Source organism: Lithobates pipiens, unplaced genomic scaffold, assembly GCF_037356315.1.
Source record: "Lithobates pipiens isolate NorthernLeopardFrog02 unplaced genomic scaffold, aLitPip1_a1.2 Scaffold_8, whole genome shotgun sequence".
NCBI classification, from domain to species: domain Eukaryota; kingdom Metazoa; phylum Chordata; class Amphibia; order Anura; family Ranidae; genus Lithobates; species Lithobates pipiens.
This window is the reverse complement of record NW_027507903.1, coordinates 566071252-566086480: the sequence shown is the minus strand read 5'-3', so window position 1 is coordinate 566086480 and position 15229 is coordinate 566071252. Positions and strand designations below refer to the sequence as shown.

The 15229-nt window shown below is 44.9% G+C and overlaps 1 non-coding gene across 1 annotated transcript; it reads right to left on the bottom strand.

Moving 5' to 3' along the window:
* Positions 1–311: 311 nt before the first annotated feature.
* On the bottom strand, positions 312–384 carry TRNAV-CAC (transfer RNA valine (anticodon CAC)). Its single transcript has one exon. It is a non-coding gene; the product is annotated as a tRNA-Val (tRNA).
* Between the last annotated feature and the right edge of the window lie 14845 nt (positions 385–15229).

The window sequence follows — 15229 nt, the reverse complement described above, 5'->3', positions numbered from 1 at the left end:
GCTAGCTGCTGCCATAATGATATACCTCTTCTTCACAGCCAACGTATAACACGTGTAAGTGGTTAAACCCCAAAATATTATATGTTTTCTAAATGCAAAAGATCTATAGGATAAAATAATGGCAGTTGCAATATTTTATTTTTTTTGTCTCACAGTATTAGCACAACTTACTATCAAATCTCTAACTTCAGTTTAAAAAAAACTCGAATTCATTTCAGTGTACACAAATGTAAAATATCGAGGAAATAGATACCAGTTATAACAAGCCTTAAAATAGCATGTGCCTAAATGCTAAGAAAAAACATTGAGAATGTTTCCGCCCGGTTTCGAACCGGGGACCTTTCGCGTGTGAGGCGAACGTGATAACCACTACACTACGGAAACTCACATAAGGACCTCCCCTAGGATAGCTGGAGACTTTTTGTACTCTACCTCTATGTATGTCTAACAATCTCTGTATTTGTTTCTCGCCTAGGTTGTTCATTAACCACTTCAGCCCCGGGAAGGATTTACCCCCTTCCTGACCAGAGCGTTTTTTGCGATTCGGCATTGCGTCGCTTTAACTGACAATTGCACAGTCGTGCGACGTGGCTCTCAAACAAAATTGACGTCCTTTCTTTCCTATAAACAGAGCTTTCTTTTGGTGGTATTTGATCACCTGTGCGGTTTTTATTTTTTGCGCTACAAACAAAAAAAGAGCGACAATTTTGAAGAAAAGCGCATTTTTTTACTTTTTGCTATAATAAATACATATAGCAAATATATATATTATATACAAATATATTTAAAAAAAACATTTTTTTTTCCTCAGTTTAGACCGATACGTATTCTTCTACATATTTTTGGTAAAAAAAATTGCAATAAGCATTTATTGATTGGTTTGCGCAAAAGTTATAGCATCTACAAAATAGGGGATCGTTTTATGGCATTTTTATAAAAAAAAAATATATATATATATATATATATATATATATATATATATATATATATATATATATTTATATATATATATATTTATATAATTTTTTTTTTTTACTAGCGATCTGCGATTTTTATTGTGACTGTGACACATTTGACAATTTTGACACATTTTTGGGACCGTTGGCATTAATACAGCGATCAATGCTATAAAATTGCATTGATTACTGTAAAAATGTCACTGGCAGTGAAGGGGTTAACCACTAGGGGGCGGGGAGGGGTTAAGTGTATCCTAGGGGTGTGTTTCTAACTGTCTGGGGGCATGGCTGTGTGTGACATCACACTGATCGCTGCACCCGATGACAGGAAGCAGACGCTCCATGACACGATCGCGGGTATCCCCACTGCGATCGAGTCTGAGGGACCCGCGGGCACGGTCACGGAGCTCGTGGCAGGCGCGCACTCCGCCGGAAGCACACAGGCACGGCGGGAACTTCAAAGTAACGTAGGGGTACGTTACTTTGACCAGCTGTGCCATTCTGCCAATGTATAAGTACAGGAGCCGGTCGGGAACGGGTTAAACATAGAGGTGTGTATGTATGTGTATATGTGTGTGTATGTGTATGTGTATATGTATGTGTGTGTGTGTGTATATATGTGTATATGTGTATATGTATATATATATATAAATTTTATTTCAATTGTTATACGTAGATAAAAGTGCAGGCAGGTATCTCCTTGGATTGTACTACAAAGGGTTTGCGAATAAAAATGTAAAAAAGTTTAAAAGTTACTTTACATTGAGGTGATATACACATATTTATGGTATAATGGTTTTTGATTTTTGAATGTTTTTTTGCCCACACACACACATTGTTTCTAATCCCATTGCTTTCAAATGTCACCTGTTTGTGCATTCTCTCCAAACTTTTACCTTTTACTTTTTTTTATCTTGCCATATTTGTAAATTAGGAAACATTTTCTTTCCTATGGGGATAACAATTTGCATTTTTTTTTCCACTTTATATCAGCAAAACAAAATGATTGTATAAAATTGTGTAAGATGATAGAACTAGAAAAGTAGAAGCACGTGGGAAAAAACACCAGACTTGTGAACTGATATCCAGAGAAGTTTTTATTTAGTATCATGCAACATTAAAAGTCAATGAGTTTCAGGGTTTTCAAGGACCCCTTCATCAGGGCTGAAACACAAATTATATAGAGGCCTTTATAAGTGTTTTTTTATAAAAATTATAACATTTACCATATATGAAAAAAATGAATATACCATAAAAAGGGAAAATAGAATAAAAGCATATATTTAGGATATCATGGTAAAAAAGAGAGATAATTACATTTAAAAGCTAATATGCTGAAGGAAAACGAATTTTCTAGAAAACCAACAATGCTGTGTGATGCCAGTGTATTAAGTGCACCCTATAATGTTTAATTGCAATAATATATATATATATATATATATATATATATATATATATATATATATATATATATATATATATATTTAGATATTTAAAAAAATATTTTAAGCATCTAAGCATTGTTGGCTATTTAGAATATGGTGGTTATGGAGGACAACATAGGATTTCCTATTCATCACTTCCGGGTTGCCTTAGCGGTGACCCAATCAAAGCTGATCCCGATGACATACCAGGTACGTGATTTGGGGACAAGTGGTTAATGTAGAAGTAGGAACAATGACGGGGAGCATTAAAAAAAAAAGAAGATATTTGGGGACTGGAACTAGGCTTTAAATCCTTCATTTAAGTGGCAGTATAATGGAGGTCTTATCCTGTTTTTTCAGTGTGGAGAATTGTTGATTGGCAACAAAAGCCTATGCCATTCTTCATAATTTACAGATATGAAGCTCCTCCACCTTAGGAGCAGGTGAGTTCTCTCTTTAGCAATCCTGTGTTGGTTTGCCGCCACAGCCAGGATCGCTAGTTGACATGACAGTGCAAGGTGAAGGAAATAATGCAGATAAGCCCTACTGGGGGTATTAGAGAGGTTTGGATACACACTGTATTAATTGTGAAAAAAAATCTTCATCTTTAGTTGTGAAAATCAACTAATTACTTGCAACAGACAATTTGTACTAATATATTAAGAAAAAAATAGTGCAAGCTCAACTGCCGTGACCCGGATTCGAACCGGGGTTGCTGCGGCCACAACACAGAGTACTAACCACTATACGATCACGGCTAGCTATTTGGCCAGCTGGTTAAAAACTGTCTGTTTAGGGCTCTTTAAACCCTTTAAAATGATGCCATTTCTTTTTCTGCTTAACATATTTTGTCAACACTAAAACTCACACTGTAAAAACTAAAAAAGCACCAATACCTTTCGCAACTGTTATGTTTACACTTCAGCATTGGTACAAAGCATTGAAAAGTTATTTACAATCAAAATGTTTTTTTTTTTTAAACTTATATATATAGCTGTAACCATATTAACGAACAAAGCAAACAAAAAAAGTTTTTCATTATTAATAGTTTATAAAATAGAAGTGAACAAAAAAATAAAAATTTGCAGGAAAAAGGGAAAATTTATTGTCAAATACTTACCGTAATTTTCCTTTCCTGATGGACTCCATGGCAGCCTACGTGTGGGTTGACCCCGCCTCCTCTCCAATGCTATAGGACCCCATTCACATAAATGAACACTCACCACTCCACACGGTGTTCCCTAACTAGCCTACTCATATGACTCATGGGTGGGAACTCAGTCTGCCATGGAGTGCATCAGGAAAGGAAAATTACAGTAAGTATTTGACAATAAATTTTCCTTTTTCCCTGACAGACTCCATGGCAGCCTACATGTGGGAAATAACTAGCCGACCACACGGGTGGGTATGCTTAAACAGAAAACATTAAATTTGATTTATCAGCCAATAAGATCTTTAACCACTACAGCCCCGGACCAATAAACACCTTAAGGACCAGAGGTATTTTTCCAATTTCGCACTGCGCTGCTTTAACTGGTAATTGCGCGGTCATGCAATATCGCACCCAAACGAAATTTGCGTCCTTTTCTTCCCACAAATAGAGCTTTCTTTTGATGGTATTTGATTGCCTCTGCGATTTTTATTTTTTGCGATATAAATGGAAAAAGAGCGAAAATTTTGAAAAAAAAAGATATTTTCTTCTTTTTGTTATAAGAAAAATCGAATAAACTAAATTTTAGTCATACATTGAGGGCACAATTTATTCAGCCACATGTCTTTAGTAAAAAAAATGTCAATAAACGTATATTTTTTGGTTTGCGCAAAAGTTATAGCGTCTACAAACTAGAGTACATTTTCTGGAATTTACACAGCTTTTAATTTATGACTGCCTATCTCATTTCTTGAGGTGCTAAAATGGCAGGGCAGTACAACCCCCCCCCCCCCAAATGACCCCATTTTGGAAAGTAGACACCCCAAGGAAATTGCTGATGGGTATGTTGAGCCCATTGAATATTTTTTTTTTGTCCTAAGGGATTGAATAATGACAAAAAAAATAAAAAATTTACAAAAAGTTGTCACTAAATGATATATTGCTCACACATGCCATGGTTATATGTGGAATTGCACCCCAAAATATATTCCGCTACTTCTCCCGAGTATGGGGATACCACTTGTGTGGGACTTTTTGGGAGTCTAGTCGCGCACGGCACCCCGAAAACCAGTCACCACCTTCAGGATTTCTAAGAGTGCAAATTTTTGATTTCACTCCTCACTACCTATCACAGTTTCGAAGGCCATAAAATGCCAAAATAGCACAAAACCCCCCAAAATGACCCCATTTTGGAAAGTAGACACCCCAAGCTATTTACTGAGAGGCATGTTGAGTCCATGGAATATTTTATATTTTGCCACAAGTTGCGGGAATATTACAAACTTTTTTTTTTTTTGCACAAAGTTGTCACTAAATGATATATTGCTCACACATGCTATGGGCAGAAGTCAAATTACACCCCAAAATAAATTCTGCTGCTTCTCCCGAGTACGGGGATACCACATGTGGGGGACTTTTTGGGAGTCTAGCCATGTACGGGACCCCGAAAACCAAGCACTGCCTTCCCGATTTAAATATAAAATGCTACCAAAAAAACTGTTAAGCCCCGTACACACGAGAGGACTTATGTCCGACAGACCTCCAAAGGAGTTCCGCCGGAGTTCCGACGGAGTTCTGGCGGAGTTCTGGCGGACTTTTCGACCGAACGGACTTGGACACACACCATCACACCAAACTCCGACGGAGTCGAACGTGATGACGTACGACTGGATTCGAATAAGGAAGTTCATAGCCAGTAGCCAATAGCTGCCCTAGCATCGGTTTTAGTCCGTCGGAGTAGCATACACACGAGCGGATTTTTCGAAGGGGACCGGGTCCGGCGGAGTTCCGTCGGGAAAATTTGAAGCATGCTTCATTTCTAAAGTCCGTCAGACTTTTGCGAAGCTAAAGTCCGTTGCAGCCCACACACGATCGGATAGTCTGACGGACTCGGTCTGACGGACTTTGGATGTTGAAAAGTCCGCTCGTGTGTACGGGGCTATAGCGATTGCAGGGATCAGGCCTGACTCTGCGATCGCTGCAGTTATGTGTTTAGTGTTTTGTAAGTGACAGTGATCGATCGATACTGCACTTGGGTGGGCTGGGCAGAGGGGCAAAACGCAGGTGCCAGCAGGTATCTGGGCTGATCCCACTAACAATGCGTTTTTTTGGAACCCTGAACTGCTGGGGACGCTAGTATAGATCTGATCAGGTCAGATATTGATCTGTTCAGATTCTATACCACTACAGGAGGTTTATGCTTTGTGTGTGGGTGTTAGCGGTACTGGCACTAACCTAGCGCTGCCTGGGGCGACGCAGACCCTGACCCTAAAATCTAATTGATATCACCCGCCGGGTGATCAGGGGGTTAAACCTTTATTGGGTAATAAATGGTGGGTGCCCTGATGCTATAAAAAGCAAACTAACCAGAGTCACCCGTAACACTTATACGGTGATCAGTGGTGAAAGGGTTAACTAGGGGCAATCAGGGGGTTGAAATTTTTATTAGGTAGTATATGGGGGTCCCTGGCGCTATATAAAAACCTGATGGGGAACCTAAATAACTAACTGGCTAACCAGCGTCACCAGTGACACTTATACTGTGATCGCTGGTGAAAGGGTTAACTAGGGGCAATCAGGGGGTTAAAATCATTATTGGGTAGTATATGGGGGTACCTAACGCTATAAAAACCTGGCTGTGAACCTAAAAAAATAACTAGCTACCTAACGACACTAGTGACACTAATGCAGCGATCAGAAAAACGATCGCTTAGTGACACTGGCAAAAGGGGGTGAAAGGGTTAACTAGGGGCAATCAGGGGGTTAAAACCATTATTGGGTAGTATATCGGGGTACCTAGCGCTATAAAAACCTGGCGGTGAACCTAAAAAAATAACTAGCTACCTAGCGACAGTAGCGACACTGATGCAGCGATCAGAAAAATGATCGCTTAGTGACACTGGCAAAAGGGGGTGAAAGGGTTAACTCTAGGGGCAATCAGGGGGTTAAATCTTTATTGGGGGGTGATAGGGGGCTACCCTGGACCTAACACTAACTGCCCTGACAGTTTTAACTGTTACAACTGTCACTGAATGCATTGATCAGTAAAGAAATGATCAATGCAATCGGTGACACTGTGACTGGCTGGGGGAGGGGGGGCGGGGGGGATCGGGGGGCGATCGGGGGGGGGGGGGGGTTTGTGTGCCTGTGTGTACCTACATGTCAGTGTAGTGTTGGTGCACACTTACTTTTAGTCTTCTCCTCGTAGTCCGGTCAAAAAGACCGCCCCGAGGAGAATGACATCACTTCCTCCTTCCTGTGTAAACAATACACAGTGGGAGGAAGTTCGTCATTGGCCAGGAGCGATCCAGAGGGGGTGGCCAGAAACCAACGGCCATCCCCTCATCACGGATCGCTTCTGCAGCGAACCGGACCGCCGTATCCAGCGGGAGGGGGTCCGATCGGACCCCCCACCCGCTGGAAGGCAGGCACGTACATCTACGTGCTTGTGCCTGCCTGTGCCATTGTGATGACGTACAATGGCAATACGGCGGTCCTTAAGTGGTTAAACCAAAATTCACAGAGGATAAAGAAGCAGGTTCAATACAGTAATGCGACATGAACGTATTTATAGAGGACCAGGAAGCGGCCTTGCAGATAGTGTTAGGAGCCACATGCCGAGCCGCTGCCCATGAGGCTGCCATTCCCCTGGTAGAGTGAGCCGTCACCGCCTCTGGAGGAGCCAAGCCCTTCGCCCCATATGCTTGTTGTATAGTTCTTACAATCCAGGTGGCCAATGTCCTGGTTGAAGCCTTCTTTCCCTTGTTGCTACCTGAATGTAAGATAAAGAGATGATCTGAGCATCTGAAGGGGGAAGTGATAAGAAGATATTCCATCAGGGCCTCTCCAACATCCAGAAGATGAACATCATTAGAACCTGGTGACCTGAAGGTAGGCAAAACAATTTCTTGATTTTTATGAAACACCGAAGTAACCTTTGGATTAGACCCCAACATTGGAATGAGGACTACGCGGTCAGGAAAAAAAGTCAAAAAGGGTTCTTCAAAGCCCAAGGATCCGATCTCCGATACCCTTTTGGCTGAAGTGACCGCAACTAAGAAAACAACATTTGCTGAAAAGTCCTTAATAGAGAGCGGGGATGGCCCCGACGTACTTAAACCTGAGATTGAATCCAGGACCAAGGGAAGATCCCACTTGGGAAATCTAGGCTTTCTTTGGGGTTTGAGTCTTGAGGCTCCCCGGGAGAACCGACGAATTAATGGATGCACTGCCCAAGATGTACCTGAGAAGGCCGATAGAGCCGATACTTGTACTCTGAGAGAGCTTATCAACAAAGGAAGATCGAGGCCAGTCTGTAAGAAGCCGAGAATGTCCTGGACTCCTGGATGTTCAAAAGATCTATTTGAGGATGAGCAGAAATCAACGAATTTGGTCCAGATTCTGCCATACACTTTGTTCATACTTGATCTCCTTGCACTCATGAGGATGGAAATTACACTTGAGGCACACCCAATGGATTCCAGCCTCTTCCTCTCAAGAACCAGACCATCAGTCTCAGAACTGCCGGGCAAGGGTGCAGGACTGCACCCTGAGAGAGAAGGTCCGGCCTGAGAGGGAGTGATATGGGATCTCGAACACTGAGTTGGACCAGGAGGGGAAACCAAGGCCTGTTGGGCCAATAAGGAGCTACTGTCATGACCTCTGTTTCCACTTGGAGCCTCTGAAGGAATCTGAGGATCACGGGAAGTGGAGGGAAGGCATTCGCCCTCCTGAACCTCCACTAGTCTGCCAGGGCATCCATCCCACAGGCCTGACTGCGACTTTGTGTGTAGAATTTCTCCAGATCTACCTCCGGATTCACCCCCAACGACAGAATCCACTTGAAGGTTTGAGCATGAAGGGACCATTCGTTGTTGTCCAGCTGAGTCCTGGACAGAAAATCCGCTTGAGAGTTCAGAACCCCTGGTACAAAAACCGCTGAGATGTTCACCAGGTTTTTCTGTGCCCATGAGAGGATGGGTTCGACCTCCCGGAGAAGAGTAGAGCTCCGAGTACCCCCTTGCCTTTTCACATAGGAGACTGCCATGGTGTTGTTCATCCTTAATAACACTGATTTCCCCTTCAGAAGATGAGAGAAGTGCTGGAGAGCACACCAGGCAACTCGGTGTTCTAGGACATTCCACCCTGGCAGAGAGAGATGAGCATTCCACTTGCCCTGAGCAAGATTTGATCCACAGAGAGCCCCCCAACCGGTCCCACTGGCATCGGTCATGACTGTGACCCAGAAGATGGGAATGATGGAATGACAGTTCAGCAGGTTCTTGCGCTGTAGCTACCAAAAGAGGCTCTCCCTCATGGTTGTGGTTATACGAATACTTTGATTTTTGTCTCCTGACCTCCACTGCTTGAGAAACCCTGCCTGGAAGGTGCGTAGCCTCCACAAAGCCCACTTCACCATCAGAGCCGTTGAGACCATTGTACCTATGATCTTGAGACACTGAGAAGCTTTCAGATGTTGAGTTTGTAGAGCACGAGAGACCCGCTCTCGTATAATTGGAATTTTCTTGTCTGGGAGAGAGATAGTACTCTGCCGAGTGTCGAATTGGGTTCCTAGATATATTAGCCACTGAACTGGCTCTAGATGACTTTTTGCCAAGTTCAGAAGCCACCTGAAACTGGACAGAATAGAAATCGCCTGCTCCCGATGTTCCAGCAGCTGTTTTCTGCCTTGGGACAGAACCAGCAGGTCGTCCAGGTAATGGTATAGTCGAATACCCTTTAACCTGATAAGAGCCACTACGGCCAGGAGAACCTTTGAAAAAACGCGGGGAGAGGTTGTCAACCCGAAGGGGAGGCAAAAAAATTGGAGATGGTCTTGACCAACGTGGAATCTTAGGAACTTTTGGAAATCTTTTTCTACTGGGACGGGGAAATAAGCGTCCTTCAGGTCTATCAAAATCATCCAATCCCCTGACTGAATGGCTCGCTGAATAGTCAAGAGTTTCCATCTTGAATTTCCCATACATTATGAACTTGTTTGTGAAATTTATCACCGGGCACCACGAACCGCTCTTCTTTTGGACCAAGAAAAGAGGGAAATAGACTCCCTGAAACCATTCATCCTTTGGTACCTGAACTACTGCACCCTGAGCCTTCAACAGATCCATGTAGGAGGACAACACTTGATTTTGTTCTTCCGAGTGAGGGAGCAGGGTGGACACGAATCTGGGAGGAGGGGTGCTGAAGAAGGTCCATCTGTGACCTGACAAGACCGTCCTGATTACCCAGTAATCTGAGATCGAGGCCACCCAGACGTGCCGAAAAAGGGATAGACGAGCCCCCACTCAGCCCGCCTGGGCGGGCGTGATCTCAGAATGACTTGGTCTGGTCACGACCACTGGATGACTGTTTTTTACTGGGCTTACGAAAGAAAGCTTGCCCTCTATACCAATTCCTCCTGAAGTTCTGACCAGATTTGTAGGAGCGTGCATCCCTCGAACGCTCTGGACTGCGTTTCTTATATTGGGGTCTCTTCCGACCCAATAATCTTCTGTCCTGGGGAAGGAAACCTGACTTACCACCCGTAGCACGCGTAATGGCGTCATCAAGCTTGTTGCCAAAAAGTGTAGAGCCCTCAAAGGGAAATTTGTACCATGCCTGCTTAGAGACCCTGTCAGCCAGCCAGGGACGTAACCACAAGGCTCTCTTAGCCGTAACTGATGACAGCATAACGCGTGCCAACAGATGGATCAGATCAATAGACTCCTCCCCCAGGAAGACCGCCGCAAGCTTCAACTCTGCTGCTGCTGAACTTCTAGCCAGCTCCTCAGAAACGCCTTTAAGGAATGAGTCCACGTTTTCGGTCCAGGCTTCCATGTCCTTAGACATAGCCACTAGGGCTAGAGCTGGTTTACAGGCCATCCCAGCCAGACCTTAAATCCTCCTAAGATCCTGGTCAATCTTCCTCTCCAGACCATCCTTAAAGCACACTGAATCCTCCAATGGGAGGGTAACGTGTTTGGCCAAATGCATCAAAGCTGCATCCACTAGTGGGGTGTTTTCTAAGTGTTTTACGTCTTCCAAATTAAATGGATACAACCTGGATGTTTTATTGGTCATAGAGGACTTTTTATCCACTTTACTCCATCTTCCTCAAAAATATCCTTTAGCTCGGTAAGAAAAGGAAAATTTGGACGTTCTTTCCCCAATTGTTTGAATAATTTCTTCTGTTTGGCTGGAGGGGTAGATGAGTCTTCCTACTTAAGGGCCTCCTTAACTGTTTTAATCAGTGGAGAGACCATGGCAAAGTCAAAGCCCCCAATCTCCTCTTCACCTAGGAGCTCATCCTCTGAGGACGCATTAGATGCTGCGTAGGGCTGGGAAGTACCCAGATCATCATGGGCCTCATCAGCCTGAGGGCCAGACAAAGAGGTGGATTGACTCAGCGTGTGAGAAGTGTCCATGTCTCTCAGAGACTGCTGCACCACACGTTTCACCAGGGATTCCATACGCTGGCTTTCTGATTCCTTTTCCCCAACCGCCTGGGCATAACACCAATCACATAGAGATTTGCCCTCCGGGACTCGAGTCCCATATCCCCAGCAGGCTCTGCGATCAGAGAGACCATCATGGCGGTGGGAGCGTTGTCTGGAGTAGGAATGTGAACCTCTCCTCTGGTGGTGAGATCCACGTGGAGAGTCTCGTCTGGATCTAGATGATGAATGTTGTGGCCTGGCAAGGTCTTTATTCTGCGGATCCGGCCTGAAAGGGCTAAAGCAAACAACAAACAGGGGAAAAGGGAGAAAAGTGGCATAAAAAAAACGGAAACAGGTGAGACTGTACCTCAACCCCTCCCCTCATCAGCACATACCTAGTGCATAAGGGCTGACCACTTAAAGGCGGTGATTTGTCCATCATTTTTTGACAAAGAGCATCACAATAAAAAAATAGTCTGCAAAAAAAAAAGATGAGGACCTAAGCAAAAAATATACTGGTGTCAACAAACCAATATATACACACATATATGCATAAATATATATTCATTCATTTATTATATATATATATATATATATATATATATATATATATATATATATATATATATATATATATATATATCTTTTTTTTTTTTTTTATTATTATTTCTTTCCTATTTTTTTTTTTTTTAATATACATATATATCTATAAACATGCATCACCTACATTTCAATTAAAAGAGTCCATAAAAAAAGCTCACCTTGCAGACTAGGGGCTGGAGGAACGGACTTGCTGCTTCCAATACACTGGCAGAACCCAGTGAGACTGAAGTAGCAGCCTGGTTTTTACATTTTCCGCCCGTGACGTCACCGCTGTGGAGAGCCAAACTGTGCTTGCGTGGCCACTATCTGCTCAGCCAAACCGCGCACGCGCCAACCAAGCCTCAGTTTCGAGAGAGGCTATTGTGCATGCGCAGCCTGTCGAGTCGGCCAGAACACGGAAGTCAGCATGGCGAGCTGGAATGCAGAAGCGCTTCAGCCGCCATACAGGGGGAAAACAGGATGCCAGGGAGAACCAATAACATATACAAACATACAACTGCCATGGAGAAAGGAAAAAACACAGCAGACCTTGCCAGCCATTGCCATCCTGATCGTTCGTCCGAGGGGCATACAGAGGCAACCACCCTCACACAGGGGAACATCCAGCCTCAAAGCTACTCGCCCGCCCATGGCTGGGTACTGAGCTGCACCGCACAGGTATACCAAAAGGAAAGATCTGAAATCCAAACGAACAGCATGTGCAGGTCCATCTGGAGGAGGACAAAAAAGGAACACCGTGTGGAGTGGTGAATGTTCATTTATGTGAATGGGGTCCTATAGCATTGGAGAGGAAGCGGGGTCAACCCACACGTAGGCTGCCATGGAGTCTGTCAGGGAAATAAAAATTTACGGAGAAGGAGAGTAAGAAGTTAATTGAGGCTGATTAGAGTAAATAAAGGGTTAAACAGAGGATAATTTCTTAAACTTTTTTAGTAGACATGTCATCTTGCAGATTAAAGTTCATCCCTTTGATCTGTAGATGAATAAACAGAAAAATACAAAAAGAAACCATCTTTTTATCTTTCTGCTTTAGCAGCTAAGCAATTTTGTTGATAAACATTGCCTGGCTGTTTGTTTGTTTTTTGACAGCTTCAATTGCCGGGACTTTGACTCATTCAGCTGTCAGCCGGGTTTCCCTGTTGACAGCTGAAGTGTTATCAGTTGTTAAGGACGCGTTGGCCCTGCTCCTTAACAACTGTTAATTAAAGTTTTTTTATTTTTATAATTTCAGCTGTCAGTGGGGGAATCCTGCTGACAGCTGAAAGAACCAAGCCTGAAAATATTAGTTTTCATGTATCGGATCATTTGCACTAGTAAAAAGAAAATTGTACATTAAAGAGTTAAACCACCCAAAAAAAAAACATAATTCCAAAAAGGGAAATGTATATCTTATGCCGCGTACACACGTATCAGACTATCCGGTGGACTTTCCGAATGAGCTACCTACCCACAAACTGTACTTTTGCGGTGGACTAGGTCCGCCGGACTATCCGCCGTACTTTTGAAATGAACGGACTAGCCCACACACACACACGGAGGAAAGTCCGTTCATTTTGAGCGTGGCTCCAGGTAGCCGAGACCAGCAAAGGAGGCGTCGCTGGCCCGTCACCTGGTATGGACTTAAAGGGGAATCCCTACGCTGAAAAAACGACGTGGGGGTCCCCCCTCTATGTCCATATCAGTCCTTTATCCGAGCACGCTACCCGGCCGGCCAGGAAAGGGGGTGGGGGACGAGCGAGCGTCCCCCTCCTGAGCTGTACCAGGCCGTGTGCCCTCAACATGGGGGGGGCTTTGGGGAAGGGGGGCCACGTGGCCCCCCACCCCAAAGCACCTTGTCCCCATGTTGATGAGGACAAGGGCCTCTTTCTGACAACCCTGGCCGTTGGTTGTCGGGGTCTGCAGGCGGGGGGCTTATCGAAATCCAGGAGCCCCCTTTAATAAGATCTAAGAGCTAGAAGAAGGCACGATGGCCTGGCAAGAAGAACCGAAGAGGGGGACAAGACCCCCGAAGAGGGGGACAAGACCCCTGAAGTCGCAAGAAGAGGGCGGCAGCGAAGAAGAAAGCTGGGCTCCTCCGCTAGTAAAAGAGCTAGCAGAAGAAAGCGGAGGGGTCCGGTGAGAAGACCCCCGAAGACGGAAGAAGATCCCCGGAGCTGTGCAATAAACTATTTTAACACTTGTGTGTTTTTTTACATTTTTTTCACAGGTGAATGGTGAATACATTGTACCCCATACTCATTCACATAGGGTGGGGGGCCGGGATCCGGGGGCCCCCTTATTAAAGGGGCTCACGGATTCCGATAAGCCCTCCACCCGCAGACCCCGACAACCAACGGCCAGGGTTGTCGGAAAGAGGCCCCTGTCCTCATCGACATGGGGACAAGGTGCTTTGGGGTGGGGGGGCGCTCGCTCGTCCCCCCCCCTTTCCTGGCCGGCCGGGGTAGCGTGCTCTGATAAGGGTCTGATTTGGACCTAGGGGGGGACCCCCACACCGTTTTTTCGGCGTAGGGCTTCCCCTTTAACTCCATACCAGGTGACGGGGCCAGCGACGCCTCCTTCGCTGGTCCTGGCTACCTGGAGCCGCGCTCAAAATGAGCGGACTTTTCTCCAGGCGGGAAAAGTCCCTTCATTTCAAAAGTACAGTGGACTAGCACATACACGGCCGTATTGTCCGCCAGACTAGCACACACACAGCCGTATTGTCCGCCGAAATGCGAGTCCGGCGGACATATTTATGTGCAAAACTACTTTCTTAGTCTGCCGGACTTTTGGGTAAAAAAAGTCCGCCGGAGCCCACACACGGGCGGATTGTGTCCGCCGGACTTTTCCACTGGATTGTTTGATCGTGTGTACGCGGCTTTAATGCAGCTTTTTCTTGGAATTGTTATGGGGTCCTTGAGAAGAGATCAGTTGTAGACAGATCTGCCTAAACTGACCACCAATGTAATGGTCACCTCTACACTAACCACCAATAGAAGGGTCACTTCTACACTAACCACCACTGTAAGGGGTCGCTTCTAAACTGACCACCATTATATGGGTCAATTCTACGCTGTCCACCAATGTACTGGTCACTTCTACACTACAAATTTCAATGTCAAATGTCAGGTTTTTTCTGGCTATTATTGTTTAATTTAAATTATATTAAAGTGAAGCTCCACCCAAAAGTGGAAGCTCTGCTTGTCTGCCCCTCCCCTTCTGCTGCCACATTTAGCACCTTTTTGGGGGGTGGGAGAGAGGAGCGGGTACCTGGTTTTGGCAGATACCCCGCTCCCACAGAAGTTCGGCTCTGCCCACAGCCGGCCCATTCACAAACCACAATGCGATTCACTCATGCGCAGTAGGAAACCAGCTGTGACGCTGCAAGGCTTCACTGCTGGCTTCCCTTAGGCAAGATGCAGGCTCCAGCACCCAAGGGCCGATTTAAGAATTTGGCTTGGGTGAGGACACTGCTGGATGCCTGGACATGTAGGTACCCCAATAGCAAAAGCCAGCAGCTACAGTATTTGTAACTGCTGACTTTTAACTTTTTAAGAACTTCTCCTGAAAGCCACCCACACACAGCCACCCTGGCTGCAATAGCGGTTATCCCTGGCCATCCCTAGCCATGAATGGGCAGAGTGGCAACCCAGGGAGGGGAGAGAGAGCCAGCCAGCGAAT